At 37.7% G+C, this 22839-nt stretch overlaps 1 protein-coding gene across 2 annotated transcripts in view; it reads left to right on the plus strand.

Annotated features, from left to right (window-relative positions):
* Window positions 1–22839, plus strand: part of fhip1b (FHF complex subunit HOOK interacting protein 1B) — a 36720-nt gene continuing 13881 nt past the window's right edge. For both annotated transcript variants that reach the window (XM_053496501.1, XM_053496502.1), the window contains exons 1-2: window positions 1–316; window positions 16110–16259. The gene's annotated coding sequence lies outside the window, so the exon portion shown is untranslated. The remainder of the gene's footprint in view (window positions 317–16109; window positions 16260–22839) is intronic.

The raw sequence follows: 22839 nt of genomic DNA on the forward strand, positions 1-22839 counted from the left end.
ACTCGAGAAAGAAGATGGCTGCGCAAGGAGAGAGGTAATGAGCTGGGAGAGAGAGAGAGAGATTTGATGGTGGAGGACAGGCCCGCTGCAGCGCGAGACGCAGACAGAAAACGAGTCGTGCACGAGCCGAACCGGTGGCGTTTCTGATACTGTCTTCCTCTTCCGTTAGACGTTATTCGGTCGAGAGTGAAGAGCTGAGCCGCTTGCCTTTGGCTAACTGCAGAGTCAGGACTAGCTAGCAGTTATTCCGTCAATATTAGTGGCATCTCCTCCTCTGGTGATCCTGTGTGGAAGGAAACCGGCTTTAATCAGTAAGGTGAGTATTTTGGTTTCCTGGTTAAGAGACCTGGGGCTTTCTGGTAATTATCCCCCCTCCCATATTCCAGCTGAGCCTCAGAGCGAGCTAATGGTAGCTAACACTCAACACTGTGGTGCATGACAGCAATGATTAACGTCAGCTGTGTGGAAAGTGTTTACTCATCATCGTCACTGCACAGCTAGCTAACCTAGTGTGTGTGTGTGTGTGTGTGTGTGGTGGCTAGCTGGCACTGTCTTTGTATAACGGTCCTTTCCTCAGGGTGCCTATGAAACAGCAAAATGTCCCCAGGATTTCCTAAGGAGGTGTGTGTGTGTGTGTTTGTGTGTGTGTTTGTGTGTGTGTACCAGCATACCAGTGTTTATACCAGCAGCCTACCTGTTTGAACACAAACACTTGTATGGCACTCCTGTACTGTGAAGGCCCAGAAAACAGAGAACTAGAGACATTACTATTGTAGGTTACAATTCTCGAGTGATCAAAGTTCACTACCCCATATACAAGGTTGTGGGGGCCTGGAGCCTATCCCAGGAGACTTGGGGCACAAGGCGGGGTACACCCTGGATGGGTGAACCTACTCGTACTGTATACACACACTCACAACACACTGTGAAACATTTGGGACCTAATTAGCCTACTCTCCCCAAGCACTGGGCGAACATGCAAACTCCATGCACGCAGACCCGAGTTGTGAACGGACCTGGTCTCTGGAGGGGAAGAGTGACGTGCTAACCACTAAGCTGCTCAAAGTTCGGTCATACTGAAGTAATAATAACAATATTAATAAAAAAATAAACTACTAACATGACAGTATGCTTTTGCTTGAACAATTGCACAATTACCTATTATTAATATCTATTATTGTTATTATCATTACTACTGGTGTGCCTATTATCATCGCAGTCATTAAGAAAGACTGTGTGCCTTCTGTATCCTCGATAATGTGTAATGTAAAGATAAATATTTTTTTTACTTTCAGCTCTTCCTGTTTTGAAGTCGCCAAGACTGATAACAGAGTCTGTTTAATTTATTTGGTCTGATCCTAACTGTCTTCCGACTGGCACTGGGATTGCTCTGACCCTAGAACGAGTCCTAAAACATAAAGGATTTATTTATAATCTTTTTCTAGTTATTAATTCAAGTATAAAGTGAGACATTTCAGGAATAAAAACAACAAAGTCTAGTCTTTTTTGTATACCTTAGTTGTATAAATAACCTAGAAGACGCACTTTCTGGGGGGTAAAAAAACAACAACACTTTTTCCAGAGTATCACTATTTCAGAAGGGTCAAATTATTGGGCTGCATCAAATATAAAATAACTTAGGATCTGGAACTGGGTTAAGCACCCTTCAAACATTATCAAAATCTGGAAGGATAGTGCTGAACCGTCAACTTTGTGAAAGAAATGTGGTTGGGAAGAAATTACTAATAGACATCAATTAAACAATTGGTGAAGTTGCATGGTAAAAATCAACAAAAAAAAGTTTAATAGTGAAAGTAAGCGCATTTATGTACACACACAATGTGATGAGAACTCACAGAATTGGGACTAAACAGCTTTGTGAGTGAGTTTCATTAGAAAAAAAAGCTTAAATTTGCTAGAGAGTATAAAGAATGGATCTTGGATCAATGGAAAAAGTTATGTGATGATGAGTTTAGAATGACCCCTTTCCAGATCAATGGGTGCCTTTTCCAGAGCGATTAGGGTAAGAAGGAAAGCACATGAATCGATGCACCTATCATGCATAGCGCCCGCTGTTTAAGTCTGTGGAGGCAGTGTTGTGAGGTTCCGAGGTTGCTTCAGTTGGTCAGGTCTAGACACAGTTATGTGATGTTATGTGATGTAATGTTATGTGGCAATAAAATGAAGTCAGCTGATGACCTGAATGTCCCGTATAACCAAATTATCACAATTATGAAGTTACTTTTCCCTGATGGTTCTGCTATATTACAGGACTAAATTTGTGAAAGTGTGGTTCTGGGGAACTAGCCACCACATGGCATGCGGTAATCAAAGCTGGTGACTGAATTAAATCTTAGAGTCTGTGATTTTTTTTGGCCAGGCAATGTATGTACCTGTACAACATAAAATTACCTGCTACTATAAAATGACCTACAAATTAAACTGAGACCCGAGGCTCTAAAAAATAATCATGTGGAAAATGGGCTTCCCATTTAGCTTTTTTTGTTTGCTTGTATGACCTGTCCGTCATTTTACGAACACTGTATTGACAGTTTAAATCCTTTAGAATGGAAAATAATAATTCAAACATTGAACCCACATAACTGTTAACAATCTAATGTTGGTGGAAATGATTAATCTTATCTAATGCACCTTTAAAAGGATAAGCGATGCATTAGACACAACACTAAGCACAGGTTTCACTTCCATACGGTATATGTCATGGTGATGTAACCTACTAATAATAAAGCCACAACATTTACAAGAATCAGATATCATAATAAATGTCAAAAGCATCAGTTTGTGTTAGTATGAAGAGATTTTACTGTCAGAACTAAGCACTCAGACATTTAGTGGAAAATATTGTCAAGCAGAAACATTTGGTAATTAGGGCGCTAGGTGTAGTGCGTGTAGCTTGGTCAAAGATTTCACACTAATTCTTACAGGTGTTCATTCAAACTACCTCAGTTAAATTAGTAATTTTGCTTCCAGTGTATTGTTTTTTCTAACAGCAATGACTCAATACCACCCTGAATCAAGCTTGGCCTATATTTTTGTGATGTTTCAGTTAAAAATTAAAACTCACATCCCAATCATACTTCTATAAACGTGTTCCTGCTTTAGATTTGCACTAGATCCACAAAAATTATGTGCCCAAGAGGTAGGGACAGCTGAACAACAAATTTAAATAACAAAAAAAATCACATATTGTAACTGCAATATTTAACTATTAAATGTGCCATTTTGTATGTATCTGGGCTAACAGCAAATAATTTCACAAATTATCCTATTAAGAGGATATTTTTGGTGCTGTTTTTATTGTACCTGAGCACTTGGGGGGTGAAGGACACCTTGCTCAAGGGTCCAATAATGGTAATCCAGCGACGTTGAGGCCGAAACAAATTCCTAACTTAATGATGAATTACATAAATTCTTGATTGTGTACAGTATACTACTTGTACTAAATTAATGAGGGCAGGGGTAGTTCAGTGGTTAATGCACTGGATCAAGTTCTCTAGTTCAAACCCTACCACCCCCACTGTTGGGCCCTCGAGCAAGGTCCTTTACCCTCAACTGCTCAGATGTGTAATGAGATTAAATAAAAATTATAATGTGAGTCGCTCTGGATAAGTGTAAATGCATATATTAGAGTGCAGCCTTTTGCGATTAAATAATTGCACAGGTCCATATTGCAATTCAGATTTTTGTGCGATTCTTTGTGCAGCAGTACCAAGAAGCACATGCAAAATATTTGCGTCAATATATGTTAAACTGGATGGCATGGTGGCACAGAGTGTACCATTGCCACTTCACAGCCCCACAATTCACACTTTAATCCAGTACTTTGTATGTCCACCCTATGTCTTTGTGGGTTTCAGCTACTGTAGGTTCAACAATTTCCTCTTACCTTTCAAAAGCATGAGAATGAGTGGATTGGCTACACTAAATTAGACATGGAACTACCTTTTAGGTGCATAAATTAAATTCATTTTTTGCCTACATTTCTCAAAGACTGAGAGACAGAGTTTGGCCAGGGGAGTAATGCTGAGCTACACTGATTAAACAAACAAACAGAAATTTTGGTTGTCCTGGATTTTTGCCCCATTGATACTACAGCATTTAGTTATACTGTGACCTGGCTCATAGTGTGTCCTAAAACACACTCACAGTAGTCTGCATAACTATATTTAAGGAACAGATACTGCTCGAGGCACATTTTGCCTGTGTAAGCGTGCATTTTTATAAAAAAAAACAAAAAAAACAAGTGCACGGTGGTGTAGCGGGTACTTCCTCACACAGTTCTATTCTAAACAGTAGCTGAAATTAAATGAGTGAAGGTATATTTTGCTTACTTTTGCTTACTACATTAATCCTGTGGCTCAAGTGCAAAACAGTAGAAGAGGGGCACCAGTGGAGTTGTCTTGTAGTTTTTTCAGAGTTGAACTCTTGTTTCTGGTTACCCTTTCCTCTAAGAAAGTCAAGTCAGAACTTGAATTCTCTCTGTGAGTAAGCAAGGATGAGTAAGGACGGGCAGACGCCTTTTCTTAGCTTGACTGTACGTTACACTTGACAGTTGTCACCAGTGCCTAAGGGGAGGCTGATCAACTTGGTAACTATGAATCAAGCGCATGTCTCTCTCTTCCACGCAAGCGTGTTGCAAATTCATCTTGCGTCTTCTCCTACACGCAGCGTGCGGGTAGCGTTGAGATCGAAGCTCATGGTGAGTCATGTCGGAGGCCTGCAGTTCATAATGGGTTTGCTTCCTTGTGGAGCGTAATAACTGTGTGCCATAAAACCCTGCACAAACGTACTGCTTTTAAAACCAAAACCACACAATGAAGCACTGGCTGTTCTGGATAGAACTGTCATAAAGCTTAGCACACTCAAGTGCATAAGAGGCAGTTTTGCCTTTTTTATTGTGCAGCTGACTGTACTTTGATCACTTACTTATCGTACTGAAATGTGACCTGCAGTAATAATAACCACCTGTTTCCTTTACCTTTAACTAGAGATATCAAGAATCTAATACTTGAACAGAAACCAATCAGGTGGATCAGATATCAGAGAAAACATATTGAGTGCTGTAACAAATGGCAAAGATAGAAATTTGATTAAAAAAAATATTTTTTGAAACTGGTGCACATGTTTATGTTGGAACAGAAAGGGCCCATACCCAAACTGTTCCCACAAAGTTGATTAAAATTGAATATGTCTTGGTATGCTGAAGAGTTAAAAGTTCCTTTCACTTGAAGTAAGGGGCCGAGTCCAACTCCTGAACAACAACCCCACACCAGTTCCAACATGAACGCGCACCAGTGCACAAAGCAAGGTCCATGAAAACATGGATAAGCGAGTTTGATGTGGGAGAACTTGACGAGTCCTGACCTCAACCCGATAGAACACCTTTGGGATGAATTGGAGCGGAGACTGCAAGCCAGGCCTTTTCTTTCAACATCAGTGTCTGACCTTACAAATGCGCTACTGGAAGAATGGTCAAGAATTCCCAGAAACATGCGTCTAGACTTGTGGAAAGCCTTCCCAAAGGGTGGACCAACATCATATTAGACCCCATGGATTCAGAATTAGATGTTAATCAAGTTCATATGCATGTGACGGCAGGCGAGCGGATACTTTTGGCAATATAGTGTGCGTGTGCGCGTGTATATATATATATATATATATATATATATATATATATATATATATATATATATATATAATGAGCGAAAGAGAGATTTATAACTGTAAAACATAAACTATTCCAAACAGTAGTTCACAAATATAATTATGATATGAGAAAATATTATAAATTTAAAATGTTTATTTATTGGAAGGGAACATCTGAAACATATTCTTCACCTGAAATATATTCATATTATTTCATGCAGATTATTATAATAAGACTGAAACCATTAGAATAGTCTACAGTGTGCTTGTCTTTATAGCATAATAATAATAATAATAATAACTCATCTATAATGCGACTGTCCTGCTATACTCACTCGTTATAACAAGCACCACACGTGAGTCAATGAAAAATAAATCGAAACTTTGTTTTTGTTCTTAACTGGCGAATAACGTTTGTTGTTTTAAAACGTTTGACAGACGATTTCTCACATGGTTTTTGCTTAAGAAAAAAACTTTTCGACAACTTTTACTTGCTTTTAGTGTTTGACTTGCTAATATTTTCAGAATGGCGACGGAATGTTACTATCGATGCATGTATTTTGAGTTATAACAATACAGTGGAACCTTTTATTACGAGCATAATTCATTCCGGAAGTGGGCTCATTCCAAAACACTCGTTATCCAAAATGAATTTTCCCATAAGAAATAATGAAAACTCAAATAATTTATTCCACAGCAATAACAATAAGTAAAAATAAAACAAATTAACCTGCAATTTACCTTTAAAATAAAAATGTAAAAATAAATCCCGACAGATAAGTGTTTCCGTTTGTATGCTCAGGGCTGTGTATGCGTGTGTGTGTTTGAATCAAAGCAAGCTCTGCTCTCCCCCTTCTCATCTTACACAGTTACCCTTCCTCCACTCACAACGGAAACACTGTTTTATTGGACAAATAAACAAGAAATCTCTCTAATGACACTGGATTGAGCGACACACTGACAGAATCACTGCTCATTAGCTTTAAAAAAAATTGCGGAGGTGTGTGTGTGTGTGTGTGTGTGTGTGTGTGTGTGTGTGTGTGTGTGTTTTTGCCAGTCAACTGTTTTCTTGTGGCCACAGACACAAAGAGCAGGCTGAGCCTTGAGCACACACACGGTCACAGTGTTATAGTAAACCGTACACGCGTGCACGGATTTTGATTATACCAGTAAAAGACACACTTAGACCCAGCAGGGGAGACGATTACCCACAATTCCTCAGCACAAGAGAGAGAAAAACTAGGGTTGTTCCGATTTCGATACTAGTATCGGAAATGCTGCGATACCACAAAAACATCTGGCATCGGTATCGGCGAGTATTTGAGTCCACGTACCGATCCGATACCATTATATTCCTAGATTTATTTGTTCCACTGTTTCTATACAGTTATATTGTAAAAATACTAAAATACCTTTTTCAGTTTACAGTGTTAGAATTGTGGCTGCATTTGAAGTTCTTTTTTAGATGTTAAAGTTCAGTTTCTTTTTCAAAAAAAAAATTTATACTGTTAAATGTATGTCAGATAATAAAAACACTTTAGTTCACTATATGTACTTGTTCATGTTTTATTAAGAGATAAATCTAAAGCACAGCATAAAATAATTGTCAATTAATACAGGGCTATACAGTAGTATCTACAGCTGTATATACAGATACACACCCAGGTATCGGCCGATATACATACAATACAATACATTTAGGCATTTGGCAGACGCTCTTATCCAGAGCGACTTACATTTTTATCTCATTACACACCTGAGCAGTTGAGGGTTAAGGGCCTTGCTCAAGGGCCCAACAGTGACAACATGGTGGTTGTGGGGTTTGAACCTAGGACCTTCCGAACCGTAGTGCAATGCCTTAACCACTGAGCTGGCCCTGTTTATATCCTGAGATATCCTGAGACCAAGTATTGTTATTGGGATGGGAAAAATGGTATCGGAACATCTCTAAAAAAAAAAAAAAAACGTTGGCTCAGTTGTGATCACGTGACGTTCGGTGTCAAAACAAGAAGCGCATGCGTGATACATGATACTCGGTACTTGTAAACCATGACTTCATTCTAAGTCAAAATGTATAAAAAATCTTTGCTTGTCTTGCGGAACACTTGCAAAACCGTGTTACTCGCCATCCAAGGTTTCACCGTAATATCATTTAATGTGATTAGCTAGAAGAGAGACAACCGGTCTGTAAAGAAATTAAGTGATTATCAGACATTTTCAAACAGTGGCTGATCAATCGGACCCTTAAATGATATTGGGCTTTAGATATCTCTACCCTTTAACCTGGCGTACTGACAAAAAGGTCATACTGTAACTGGCAAAAAAAAACTCCTGCTTTCTTTTGCCCTGTTCTTTACAATGTTCCTCCGTTCCCATAATTACAGGGTCAGCTCTTGTGTATGATGTGATGATGTTGGAAGTCCGTGCTCCTTTGCAGTTGTTGTGCCATTCGCAGAAAATAGCCAAACCCTTCATGACAAACATGCTATCCCGAGACTCTTTATTGTTGTTTGTGAACTTTCCTGACTCTGAGGCTGTTTTTAACCCTATTCAGTGACCTAGTCAGTAGCCTGTGGTGTGATCTGTATGTGCAGTAGTGTGACATGGCCAACTTCTAAATCTGCAGTGACTTGCTAGCATTAGCTCTCTGGCTAATGATTTATTAAGTCCCGAGTGCGGAAATGACTTTGTAAGAAATGTCCTTCTCTGAATTTGTACTTCCTTTATGATTTACAAGTTGTTCACAGTTTTGTAGCTTTCTTTGCACATAATGCTATGTAGTTTTATAAAACTTCTTTTTCCAAAAAAAGTATTGGTAGATAAAGCCAGCACCTCATGTCTCTTCAACTTTGTGTGTGTGTATAGACAGATCATCTGTTCTGTCTTGGATACCCTGACCACACAGCCCAAAATATCACCACGGCGCTTTCTGTTTTTGTTTTTTTTTGTCACTGTGTGGTCTACAAAATAACCCCTAACCACTAAACAAAACATACGGGACATTTTATGGTGTATGTGCAAGAGTTTTATATGCATCTCTATCAGGAGTACACTTAACCCTGAATTATTCAGAGCATGTCAAGTCATGATACAGAATGCAGGGAGCACTGAGCTGGAAGTAAACGAACTGCACAAAGAATCAAAGCTTCAGTTATTCAGAGAAAATTAGGGCTGCTCCAGTAACTCTATCTGCAACTGTGTGATGTAACATGATCACAGCAGTCACAGTCAACTGTTATTCTGAGCATTTACACAAAATCACAAGTTGACTACATGAATTAAATGAAAGAAATAAAATATTCTTGTTTTTAAAAATTGGTCTTTTTTTGGAGGAAGAGTAATGTGGTAAAACAGTCATCCATTTCTACACGATGAACATAACGTGTTAGTAAACATGCGACAAGATAGAAAAAAATGTATGAGGGGCGTTCAAATCAAACTGGGACTAGTGGTGATTTCTTGTTAATGAAGGCATAAAACCAAACGACATTTTCAGAAGACATCACGCACTGTACGTTGACGTTTTTTAAAGGCCATAAATGATGATCTTGGCTGAGGTCGCTCAGAGCCCACTGCAGTCCTTCCTGTGAACAGTCAGTGTGTGGAACGTTTGCTCTTTGCAAATCGATGGATAACTTATAGCCAATTTCCGCCTGTCTGTGGGAACATACATTTATTTATGAATACCACAGAAACACCACAGGAAAGCTGGGAGTTATCACGGGGGTGATATCCCCCGTACAGTCCTGACTTCACTCAGAACAATTTCCCACATGTTTGGGCCATTAAAGGAATTCCTGGGGGGCCAGGGTTTGAGCCGTGAAGCAGGCAGTCTGATCTTGGCTCCGGTGTAGTCAGAAAACTTTCTACCGTTATGGTATCCAAGCACTACGGAAACACTGGGATAAGTGCGTTAGTGTAGCAACGGATTATGTAAAGAAGTAGGGAGTTTTTACTCTCATAACTGTTCTGTTATCACACACAATCAAAAGTGCACTCCTTATATATCAGTAAACATATAAAATGCACAGTATGTAGAGCTCCAAAATGTGTGTGTATTTTTGTACTGCTCTTGGTTCAACAGTGTCAATGCAGCCGTTGTACGATTCAGTCAGACTCAGCTGGATATCATTTATTTTTGTAAATATTGTATTGCAGCTGGGGTTTAGTGATGGACATTTTATTAGTGCAACCTTTAAACAGTGCTCAGACTCTAAGAAAATTTTCTTACATTTTGTCATGGACTGTCATGGATGTGTGTCTTTTTGTGTTTGTGTGTGTTGGTTTTGTTTGCAAAGGTCATGCAAATAAAGCAATTGTTGACTTTCTGTGGTTTTGTGGTTTTACAGTTCAATAAAGAAATGACTGCAACTTAAAGAGTTGAGTGTTCTACTTTCCCACAAAGCCACACAGAGCAATATTTTTTCCTTTTGTATAGTACGACTGTGTATAGTACTTTAAGCTGCCTGTGCATCCTCACGATCTGTTTATCAGCCTCACCTGTGTAATACAATAATGTAAGTCAATCTGCTATTATCATGATTCAAACGTTTATTATACGTATGATATTATTGTGGACACATTAGGGCCCATATTTTAAAGTTCTCACTTAAGAACCGTGCCCGAGTCAGCCGGAAAAGGTGGTCTCGAAAACAGTACAGAATACTTGGGCATGGATCAAATCCTATTTGGAAGCCAATTGTACCTGAGAACGGAAGTAGATCTCTGTTCTCAGTGCTGTCGTTCTACTTCAAAAGTCTCAGTGTGCACGTGGCACAACCCAAACTTATAAAAGATAAAAGTAGAAAGCATGCGAGTGGGTTGCTCTTGACATTTTTTTCCTGAAGTATAAATAAAATTAGGCATGGAGTGATGGTTAAATTCATCGTTCTCTTCTTCTCTTATGTTTAATGGTCGCTCACAAACCAATACTAACAAATGCACATACTGCTGCCACCTGCTGTATCTGTAAATACGCAAGTACACCTAAAAAATAGAGAGCGAAAATAATGTAAATACTGGTCAGCCGGGGAGTGGCCAGGGGAAAGCAGTCGTTTCTGAATTAGGGTACAAATCAATCTTGCCTACTGTGAGAATGCTGCAAAGTAGCCAGGACAAGCAGAGTTCATGTCTCTTTTTTTGTTACCATAATTTCTACTTTTTTAGGGAATGATTTCCACTAGATTTGTTCACCATGACTGTGGGATTTGGGTTTATTAATTTTAAAAGAGTGTTATTGAGATTATGGACAGATTTTGGGTGAGGAGATCTGGTGTGCAGTCAGTGTTCCAGTTCATCTTGGAGGTTTTCAGCAGGGTTGATGTCAGGGCTCTGTGCAGGACACTCAAGTTTTTCCAGTCTAACCTTAACACATCATGTCGTCATGAGCATTTTGGCTTTTTAGTTCTAGTGAAAAGGCGGCACTGTGGTGTAGTGGTTAGCACTGTGTGGTTCCCGGCCAGGCTCGATTCCCGTCTCTGTGTGCATGGAGTTTGCATGTTCTCCCTGGGCTTGGTGGCTTTTCTCCGGGTACTTCGGTTTCCTCCCACAGTTCAAAGATATGCAGGTTAGGCATTCCCAAATTGCCCGTAGTGTGTGAATGAGAGTGTATGTGTGTGTGCCCTGCAATGGATTGGCACCCTGTCAGGGGGGTACCCTGCCTCATGCCCCAAGTCTCCTGGGATAGGCGCACAGGGCCCCCGTGACCCTGAATACAGGATAAAGCGGTATAGAAGATGAGTAAGTGAGTTCTAGTGAAGGACAATTGTAACGCTACAGCATGCAAAAACATTCTATGCAATTGTGGCAGTCATTGAGAGTCAGTATTTTCCAGGGTTCGTACAGGTGCTGGAAAACCTGGAAAATGCTTGATTTTTAATAAAGTGTTTTCAAGGTTAAAAAAGTGCTTGGATTTTGGACAAAGTGCTTGAACCTGCTTGAATTTGAAATTGCATTGCTTTCATAATAATTCGTTATTTTACGGAGTAGTTTTCCTTTTAGCTAAAAATGCATTTTGCACATAACGAAAATAACTCTGCTCGAGTGGTGTAGTCTTCCAGTGGATGCGCGCCCTCTGTTGGAGCAGAGTGGGAGGTGAAAACATGCCGTTTCAATGGTTGTTGGCTGGAGGACGAAAAATACAAATTATGGCTAAGGGCCTGTCCATACGAAGCCGATGCGTTCCCTATCCGATAATTTTTTTCTGTGAACACGGCGTCGTCTCAAGAAATATCTGCGTACACACGAAACCACTGAATACGGTGTAGTATATATGCCAGTATGGGTATGGGGCGCTGTAATTCTGCCATAGAGATACACTATACATGGAGAAGAAGACTTTGAGCATGCGCATAACCTTCGCGCTGTATACAAACCAAGATTGTGTTGTCCATTATCGCTTGTTGCTCATAATAGTTGCATAGTAGCAATAGATTTTGCTGTAATAAAGCTAGTAGGCTTTGTAGCAACACGAACACAATCATGTAGTCCACCATTATTGTTGATACTGTTACTGTGACGCAGCCGACACGTGATGTGATGACATCATCGTTTCACAAAATATACGGATTGGCCGTACACACGAAGACGCAAGGGTGTCGTTTTCAGATTTATCCACTTTGGGACCCGGTTTCAAAAAATAGCGGTTTCAGTCTCCTAAAACGCCGGATCCGTGTGGACGAAATGCCAATACGATAAAAAATGTATACTTATACAGCGAAACGCGTCTCTGTGTGGACAGGCCCTAAAACGTGGACCAAATCCTCATTTAGCCACTTGCAAAATATGTAAAAAGGACGTGTATGGTCAAAAATAATCGTGTGTAAAAAAAAGATTTGTGTGTAAAAATGTCTTTTGTCCGAGTTGGATTTTAAAATCTACGGCTACGTCAGCTTACAGATACAAGATTTTGTGTTTGTTACAATACAACTCTGAAATATGTGACTGTGACCGTTTTCAGACACAAAACTCGTTTTTACAACTCCTCTGTTTCATGGACGCATTGCGAAATTACGCCCACGAATGCTGTGTGTTAAACCACTGTCAAAAATACGTCATCAAGGCAACATGCACGGGCATTACTATCCGAGGGATTTTATTCCATACTGTGCGCGTTCGACTGTGCCTGTACGCTCCGCTCCCTCAACTTTGTCCAGTGTTACAAAACTGCCACAAAACCAGCCAGCCCTTATATAATTTCTTTTCATTTGTATATAATTATATATAATAATATAATTTTAATTTCTTATGATTTTCATTTAATTTTGTAAAGCTGCTTTGAGACAATGACCATTTTAAAAGCACAATACAAATTATAGTATGCGTTATCCAGTCGATATTGCCAGCTGATATAGACGGAACAGCCAATCAGAAGTAGTGCGTGGATGTCTGTGATTGGCTGGTTTTGTGGCAGTTTTATAACACTGGACAAAGTTGAGTGTTAAGCTAGTTATTATTTATGCACTATATTTTGTTCAGTGCAGTTTCATTTTTGCACTATTTTCATTGCAGTGTTTTGCACTTGTGTTGTTAATTGCAGATTTTTTCCTAAACTCAACAGTCTAAGGGGCACTTCCTTGCCAATTTAAGTTATTGATCGTGTAATTCATGCCATGCCATGTGAGGGCTGCTCAAGATAAGCAAAAGGCAGAAAAGATAGGAACAAAATTTTTTCCTATTTTACACAATTAAGATGTTTATTGAAATTGTATTTATCTGTCTGGTGATTATTTGTCATTTTTATATAGAATGCCAAGACTGCTTACAGAGAGGTGATACATTTCGAACCGTTAAACATGTTTTCCTTTAACCTTTTAACTGTCACCATTTGAGGGGTGGAACATTTGCAGTTACAACAGTACCTTAGTCCCAACCTAAGGTAATATTGACAATAATAAAAAGTAATATTGATGAAAGCTCACAAACTATGGTTTCCATATTTGGTGACTGATTTGCAAAACAGTTGACATAGAAACAGTTGTTCATTAATTTGCAGCAAGAATATTCTCTGACTCATAAGGATAAAATTTAGTGCATGAATTTTGAATAGTAATGCACATGAAGTATCATGAACGACTGGTCATGAAAGTTTGGTACTACACCCAAACAAAATCTGACTGTAAGCTCATTTTTTAAGATATCAACTTTAGGTAGAAATTGACCAAACCTAAAAAGATACTTTATCCTATATATACTTTATATAATATATACTTTATTTTTTACCATTTTTGGGTGAACTATCCCAATAAATCTGTGCTCCAAAGTATTCAACAATTTAAGTTGAAATTTCATATTGTGTGTTTTTTTTTTTTTTACGCAATGGATTTAAATCTGAAAAAGTACATACAGCATATATAAACGTAATTTACCGTTAGGTGCTGGAAAAGCATAAAAATGCACCTTGAAAATGCTTGAAAGGTGCTAGAATTTGAAGTTGGAAAAGGTGTAAGAGCTCTGATTTTCCCTAGAAATGTTTTGGTTAATTATTTCTTGCAAGACTTTTGTTTGGTATTTTCCATATACATTTTTTGTAAAATAAGGAGAGAATAAATATATATATATATATATATATATATATATAAATATATATATATATATATATATATATATAATTAGGGATGCACCGAAATTTCGGTTGCCGAAAATTTTCCGAAATTGTCGCCGAAACGTAAGAAAGCGCCGAAAATAAAAGCCGAAATTGTCGCGACGCCTCTCCCATCCTCCCGTCTCGTTCGCGCTGTCATTACGCATCAAACACGGAGTATGTCGGCGGTTTGGAAGCACTTCAAAGTTTCAGATGAGGACAGCAAAGTTGCAATAATTTTAATTAATTTGTAGTTTTTTTAATACAAACAAAAAGAAAATATTTTAAACATGTTTTTTAATGAAGACATTTTTGGTTTCGGTATCGGTTTTCGGCCAAGTGCATCCAAAAATTTCGGTTTCGTTTTCGGCCCAGAATTTTCATTTCGGTGCATCCCTATATATAATATTTATTGTACATAACTAACTGTAAAACCTAATAATTAAATCACAATTAATGAATTATTAACCAATGTTAATAATGTTTTTAATATATAAATCTATGACTCTTTGCAGAAAATGTAACATGAAAATGTGCTTTATCCTTAATCTTAATTAAAACATTACCCCAGTAAACAGGAAGTCTGATCTTATTACACAAGGCGATACATTCCCCATAGAGTCCCATAGAAAAGAATTGCGATACATCAATCAAATTTTTTCACCACCACTATTATTTAGGTTTATTTTATTTAAAGGTTTGTTCGGATGTTTGGTTGTATTAAAATTACTTCAGTATCCTCAGATAATCCACAGACTAATCCAGCACTACGTCAGTATTCACACATGCTTTGTCCAACTATTAGTTTAGTATTTCCCACAGGTCTAAAATATACTTGAAGTGGTAAAAAGCAGAATGGCCCTGCATTAACCCTTTCTTTGCACATTCCAGAGATTCAAGCCACAAACCCTCCCCTCCATCTACCCATGTGTAAAGAGTAAGATAAAGTAAAAACATGGCATACAAACACCTATTGGTCAGGATTATGCAATATACAGTAATATACTTTATCAGCACAACATAGGCAATATGATTAACTGGATCTTATTTCATTTTATGCAAACATGACTTAGCAAAAAATCACATAGACAAAGAAGTAGCACAGATTGCACAGATCATGTGTTTTTATAGTTGTTTAGGTTGTTTATGTGACCAAAAAATATTCTTATTTTGTGAGTTCTCATTTCCATATTGTGCAGTTTTATAAGTAACGATAACATGTTCTACATGAACAAAAACCCAAATACACGCTTCTATATATTATAAGCTTGCTCTGTCGACACACTGGCAGGATAGTAGTAGTAGAAATCAGTCACTGACCAATGCTGTGTTGTCTGCACAGATTCGTGCCACTTTAGTTTGGAGGCCTTACCTTTAAATAAATTTTAATTTTTTTTGCATAGCATGTGCGACCGTAAGTAAGCGGTGGGCGTCGATATACATTACATGACTGGCCTACCCAAGTATACCAAGGGTCAAAAACAAAGCTAATAACTCCTTGATCTCCTTTATAAAATCTGTCTAATGCCGGAGGTTATCTAGAGAGCACAAGTGATTCTTAAAAATATGCCATAATAAGCCATATGCTGATTTGAAATGTCAAATACAATTTTGGACAACATTAAAGATTTCCTGGAAAATCTAGGGTATATTATTAGTTTTTCAATTATTAGTAGCAAAACCTGTACTAATGGCCAGAAGGAAGTCACAGGAAGGTATTTAAGATGCACTTAAGCTCAACAGGCTTACCACTGGTGCGAACAAAAGCCGCTTCTTTTATATTCTTGTGAATCGAGCCATGACTTGGATATGCTTAATACATTAAGAGAAATGTATAGTTAATCTTATTGTTCTCTTGCAGACAGACTGTGTTGAGGATCTACAGAAGGTGGGAAGAGTGTGCTTTGTGAAGCTCTGTTCCAGAAGCGTCAGGAGGAATTTCTACCACAGATCTCCCTTTCTATCACAGGAAATATGAGGCATTAGCTTTTTAGGCTACACTGTGCTACAGGTAAGAGTTCTATGTTTTAAGCATACACACAGGGAAGGAACCACATGTTGTGGAAGAAGGACCTGATAAACATTTACATTCACTGTATCATGCAGCTGTATAAGAACCCCAACTCCTGCTTCAGAAAACATCCCCCAAACCATAACGCCTTCCCCTCCACTTTTCACTGACTTTACAAACTTTGGGTATATATCCACACTTTTACACACTACTGGATTTTTTTCCCAGAATGACAACAGACATAATGTTTCCCATCACCCCTAAATAGATTAAACTACAGGGAGCTTTGGACCAGTTCTCATCTGTCCACACAACATGCTCCTCAGCAAAGGTTAGTCTAGCCTTTTGATTATTTTTGCTAATGAGTGGTTTGGTGACTGCAAAATGGGCTTTCGGTCCAAATTCTCTTAATTCTCTTAAGCGTTAATACACTGTATGTCCAGACAGATCCTTACTCTGTTCAGCACTGAACAGGTGAGCAATCCCATCTGCAGTGTTGAACCGATTCTTAAAAAATTGCTCTTTTTCACCTGGTTACACACACACACACACACACACACAATATGATGGTCCCAGGACTGGGACTAAACAGCTGTGTGGCCATAAGAAAACAACTTGTTAATGAGACAAATATGGTCATATGGTCTGATAACTCTAGTTTAAACCTATTCCAGATTGATGGATGCATAAGGGTAAAAAGATGAACACAAAGCTCAATCAAATTCAGTCAAAATTTAAGCTATTAAGCTAAGGGTGATTGAATCAAATCTTAGTGTGTGCAGTTTTTTTTTGCCAGGCAGTATACGTGACTATGTACATTTTGCAGTTCGAGTATGTTGCCTTCAGGTGTTATTATTATTTTTTTTTAAAACTGTAGTTAAGAATTTAGGCAATTATTTTTAACTGTTTAAATGTTTGATCTTTCTTGGGTTGATTAAATAGTTCCTGCTCAAGCTATCAGAATATAAAATTCTGTATTAAAGTAAACAGTATGTAATTATTGAGTATGCAATGCATCATAAATAGGCTGAGGACATAATTTAACCCTGAGCACATAGACAAGGTAGGGCGTTTATTTGCTCTCAAATTTTTTGTGGAAGTTAGCGAATGATGCTCAGTTTTTTTACTTCACATTTGGCTAGATTGGTGTGTGTGTTGTTAATTTACTGGCTTTTAGCTAGCTAGTTAGAAATAGAAGGCTAGATTAATACAGCTATGCAGCTGTTTGTAGCTTTAAAAAAAAACAACAGCATTAAATTGCCTCTGTGGTCATTGAGAGATTTCAGCACCGCAAACATTGAAACTTTGACCTGAACTTATATTTCAGCTAGGTGATAGATACCAAGTGATTAGCTGATTCTGTAGGTTGTACAATAATGCATTCATGATTTGACAAAAAGTTCAGTAACAGCAAGTTGGTGATTTAAGAGCTCTGCTGCTTGACCAGACACTTGACCAGCCAACAGAAGTTTAGCATGAGCTTTAGCTGATTTAAGTTTAGAGATTTAACTCTTTTACCCAATACCCAGTCAAGTTCAATCTTCTGTACCTGTAATAATAAACTGTTTCTGTTCTCTGACTTTTGAATACTTAGACTTTATCTTAAACAGTGTACTAAAAGCTAAATCACATGTCAGTACACAGTTGGTATGTCTACTGTTAAGGTTTGACTTTATTGCACTACACAGCCTTGAATTCTCCTTGAGTGTGTATTGTTTACTCTCATGGTCATAAGATTAATCCACACATTAAACAAGAGACTGGCAAACAGATTGTTTTCCTGCAAATTTTCATTTCCATTTGAATCAGATTAATTTAGTAAGTTTCAAATGCACTGTGAATGTTCTAACTCTAAAATTATAAATCTCTTAAAAATTGTCAACCTAGGACATGCAATACTTTTTGTGTGTTTTTGAGAATGGCCTCGCTCTGAGCATCAACCCCTCGTTCAGCTGTCCAGTCATTGTGCAGAGGCAGATCAACTCAGCTGCCATTGCTCTAACTTAATTCGTGCCTTTGCCAGCAAATTTAATTACTTATTGTATTACATTTCAGTGGCCTCATGTATTGTTGTATGTATACTGCAGTTCCAATGGATCCATGGATTGGATTTTAAACAGCAGTTGTAAAGTTTGGAGTGTTTAAATTTTTGTAAGAGGACACTCAGATGCTTCCAGCAAGGACATAAAGTTTTCTTATTCATTTTGAATATTGTTGTGAAATTATTATCTATAAGTGCTCATTTTTTAATAATTATTGAAATGATTTCTTTTTTTATTTCACTAAATGTTCAATGGTTTAGTACTTTATCTATTAAATATTGAAATAAATAGTAATTATTGGTTTAAATAAAGCATAGAATTAAGAAATAAAAGCATGACAGCATGATTTTAAAGGGAGATACGATGAGGTATTCTACTTTATATCAGTTACGCTTGCCAGTGCAATTTCAACTCTTATTTTTATGTACTTGCAGGTACAATTGATCTTGTGGACTGCCTTTTAAATAACTCGCACCCTGCACTTAAATTATACCAGAACAAAACACTTTGTCCTTCAGTACACACAGCACATTTCCTGTTTTTTCATGCCAGGTGTTTTTTTTTTTTTTTCTGCTGCTTTTGAAGAACTGCGAGAGAATTTATTGTGCTTCTGCTATTAGTTCGGCAGGAAATGTTCTCACTGTTGTTACAGATAGACAGACCAGATAAAAATTCTGAAGCAGATTTCATCTCTCTGGCTTCTGTTGTAGTGTAGTGACCTCACTTATCTGTAATTATGCTTATAAATAATAGTCTGCTGTCAGTCTGCTTTGCTTTCTAATGCCCAGCTCTCCATTTTATGGATTTTCCTATGAAGGACTACAGATTCAAATTCATGGCTTGCCATGGCACGAATGCGCTCTTGTATCATTAGCTATGGTGTAGGTTGCGAAGTGCTTAAGCACAGCTAATATGAAATATGGTGACACTGTAAAGGCACAGAAAAACAGCTGGTTTTATAGGGTGAGCCCAGGAATAATGATGATTACTTATTAATAAAAGATATGCTACAAGGTTCTATGCATCCCTTCAGAGAGACCTACAATAACTGACAATATGACTGAGAAGAACAACCATTGTCACAGTTATGGCACTTGTTACTTTCTTTCTATCACCTTAGTGTGGATTTATTATACTCCTAAGCTGTTGCTGTAGTGTCATATCAGTTCTCTTGGCATTCAAGATTTTGTGCATTGTGCAGTGCTGCAAGAGACTTTTATTTTGGCTTTTGTGTTGCCTTGCGTTTTTGTTTTCACAGTTCCTGTTTACATTACTGTTTACTTAGGCCTTCTGACATTCTAAAACCATTGCCTGGCTATGATCGACAGCATCTGCATATGGATAGGTCTGTGAAAAGTCTCTGTGGAGTCATAAAAAGTCATGCTCAAAAAATTACATGAGTCACCCTGAGACACCCCTTTAAGCCACAGTCATGCTCACACTTGCTCGAATCTCATAACAGTTCATGAATTATTAGCGAAAGTGGGAACTGCGCTTAAGAAAGAGGAGTTGGCATTAGTGCATGGAGTGGAAAATATTAGAGACATTCAAATGGAGGCAAATCTACTGCTGTTATGCATGTCATTCCTGTCGTTAGTTAGATTTTTCCAGTGGTGACGTCTCTTAAAAATTTAGGTTACCACACCACCTCCCTGTGAAACCGAGAAGAACTGCACGTTCTCCAACTACAATAATTTGCAGAGCACAGTCAGTAGTTTGCATTTCTACACTCTGATCGTAATCATTCCGCATAAATGGTTACCTGCATGCTGATCCGATAAGACTTGAATTTACATGCAAATTTTGTGACCTTGTGCAAAGTGGTATTTAATCTCCTGGAAGTATAACAGAAGAAAGTGAAGGGTTTTTTTTTTTCCTTTAATTTTGAGGTTAGTTTAGGCTTCCCAAATTTTTTTTAGATGAATCCTGGCTTTTGCTTTAAAGAATTCAGTTTCACCCATGCTTGGTTAGATGCATTAGTCTGTATGAAATGTAAGCCAATCAGCGCCTCTTTTACAGTTTTAAATGAAGATCAGTCGGAGAGTTTTACCTTGGAGTTTACCAATCAGCAAGGGATGTATTACCCCCCTCATCCCCCCACCTCGCTTCAGGAAACTCAAGTCACCTAATGTTGGAAAACATCCGCAGAAAGAATATATATTAATTTTGACAAGAGAGAAAAGTCTTAAGTGTTTACATGACTGATATTTACCTAATAAACAAATTATCAAATATTTAAACCACGCATCTAGTTCTGATTAATAATTCAATCTGCTCCAGAACAGGTCAGAGTGTTTTAACTGAAGTGTTTACATGATGCATTTTTGTTCTGATTTTGTACTGTAATTACCAGTGGACTTCTAGGGTCCATGTAAATGCCCCTAGTGGTACTGTCAGTGTTAGCTGCATGGTCGTGATGGACAGATCATGGATTGTCTTGTGCTTTGAGACTCAGCACTGGCCTCTTATGCCTTGTGGCACAAATGGCATGCTGCCAACCTTTGGGGTGATTTGAAGTTCTTTTTGGGAAGCAAGCCATCTTATGTGAGATGTGTTTTTCTTTTCTTTTCTTCAGGAAGCTTTCAGGATTTTTGGGTTTCATAGGAAGCTATTGGAATGTAAAGTTCTATTTTCGTTTCATAAAAGTCCATAAGAATAAATAGAGATGCAGCTCAAGTAATGTCACTTCTAACAACGGATTTCTCTTGCTCTCTCCTCTGTGGGGCTACAAATAATACATTATCATTCGCATTTTCTCCACAAAGGCATGACTTTAATTAAAAAAGATCAATGAGAATGCTTAAAGAAAAAAAAAGCTTGTCCGACATTAATGTCTTAAAGAACAGTGGTTCTTTGAACCTTAAACGTTCTAATGACACAGCAGCAGAATGTTCCTCTGTTTAAACTTTTCCGAGGACTCCGCCCTGCCATTATAAAAACTTCCTGGAATATCATGAGACGGTTTCCTTTCCATAAAGGAATTTAAGCTTTTAATTCAGCTGTTTTTATTTTTAAGAAATTTTATTAGAGTCAGCTGATACTTAAAAAAAAAACAAAAAAAAAAAAACACTACAGTGGGTTTGCATCATTTGATTAAGGGAAGCTGAGGAACAGACATCCCTTTAGAACAGTGGTTCCTACGCTAGAGACGTTTTTTTATAAATGGGTTCACAAGGAAAATTCTAAACTTTCTTTTATTTCACCTATTTATTTCACAAATTAATATTAGAAATGTAAAAGATTTTGTGTGCTAAAAGTAAGAAATGTTACTGTGTTCCAATAAGCCATGTTTAAATTAAATCAAATTTTAATAAATTATAAGGTCAGTTTTTAGTCCTTAAAGCACAGGAGTTGAAATAGAAGAGGTTTCCCTATCCATCTTTGTTAAATATACTAGTGGTATGTCTCAAATTACATTCTTTAATACCTTCACTTAATGCATATACAAATTTGTACCACCTGGCACTGTATGTTGGGTTTGATGCGCACTGCGTCTAGCTTTAACAAGTGCAGGGCAAGTCATTTTTTTTTATTTTTTTTTTATGGACTTATTCCCTTTGTCAGGGTTGCCACAATATTTAATTCTTTCGGCCACCACCCACCAATTTCTCCTGGTGGGGGACTGGCTCTCCAGTGGCTGAGTATTTCCCCCCGACCCTCTGATCAGCAACCATGAGCCTTAACCACAAAATGTCACTAAATACTTGTAGCAAAATATTCTCCTACAGAGATATAGAATTTGTCCAGGAATGAACAGTCAGATACCCAGGTTTATTTAAAATAGAATGCATCCATCCTAAGTGATAAATCGCCAGACATGATTACATAATTTCTAACTTCCATGCATTAGACAGATGAAGTCCGTCTACTCGATGTAGCTGTGTTTGGGTCTTGATAGCAACATTCTACAGTAGGTGGCTAACTTTGGAGAGTGATATAAAACTTCTTTCAAAAACCAACCATCTGTATACTTGGTGTTTTAGATTTAACGAACAAATATACCTGTCAGTATGTTGATTAAGCTAAAGATAATACTTGTATATACAGTATAACTTATTTGACAGGAAGATGTTTTACTTTGTTTATTTCTGATGCTGAGCACAGTTTTTAATGTGCTCTGTAAGCAGAAATGAACTTGCATTTTGGGATGGTGAAATTATGTTTCCGCTCCTGGCTATTTCATACAGATTGACTTCTTGTGCACATGTTGGAATCAAAGGCTTAGTGATGGCAATATAAGTGAATTCCAAATAACACCACCTTATTTGTTAATGGTAAACTAGTTGGGAATATGGTTTGGGAGTTGGGAATTCTAGACTCATGCGCTTTGGAAATCCCTAGACAAACCAATTATTGTCTCTCTATTCTTATCAGCTATCGGCTATCAAAGCAGGGAACATTAAATTTTTTGCACTTATTTTACACATATGTATGTTGATAACGTAATAAAATGTTGTTTAACATTTAATGGAAAATTGCACTGTTCTGTTAATATAAATCTAGAATTAAGGTTTGTGTTCACCAAACAAATCATAATT

The sequence above is a fragment of the Clarias gariepinus genome, chromosome 5 (genome assembly GCF_024256425.1).
Source record: "Clarias gariepinus isolate MV-2021 ecotype Netherlands chromosome 5, CGAR_prim_01v2, whole genome shotgun sequence".
In the NCBI taxonomy this organism is placed as follows: domain Eukaryota; kingdom Metazoa; phylum Chordata; class Actinopteri; order Siluriformes; family Clariidae; genus Clarias; species Clarias gariepinus.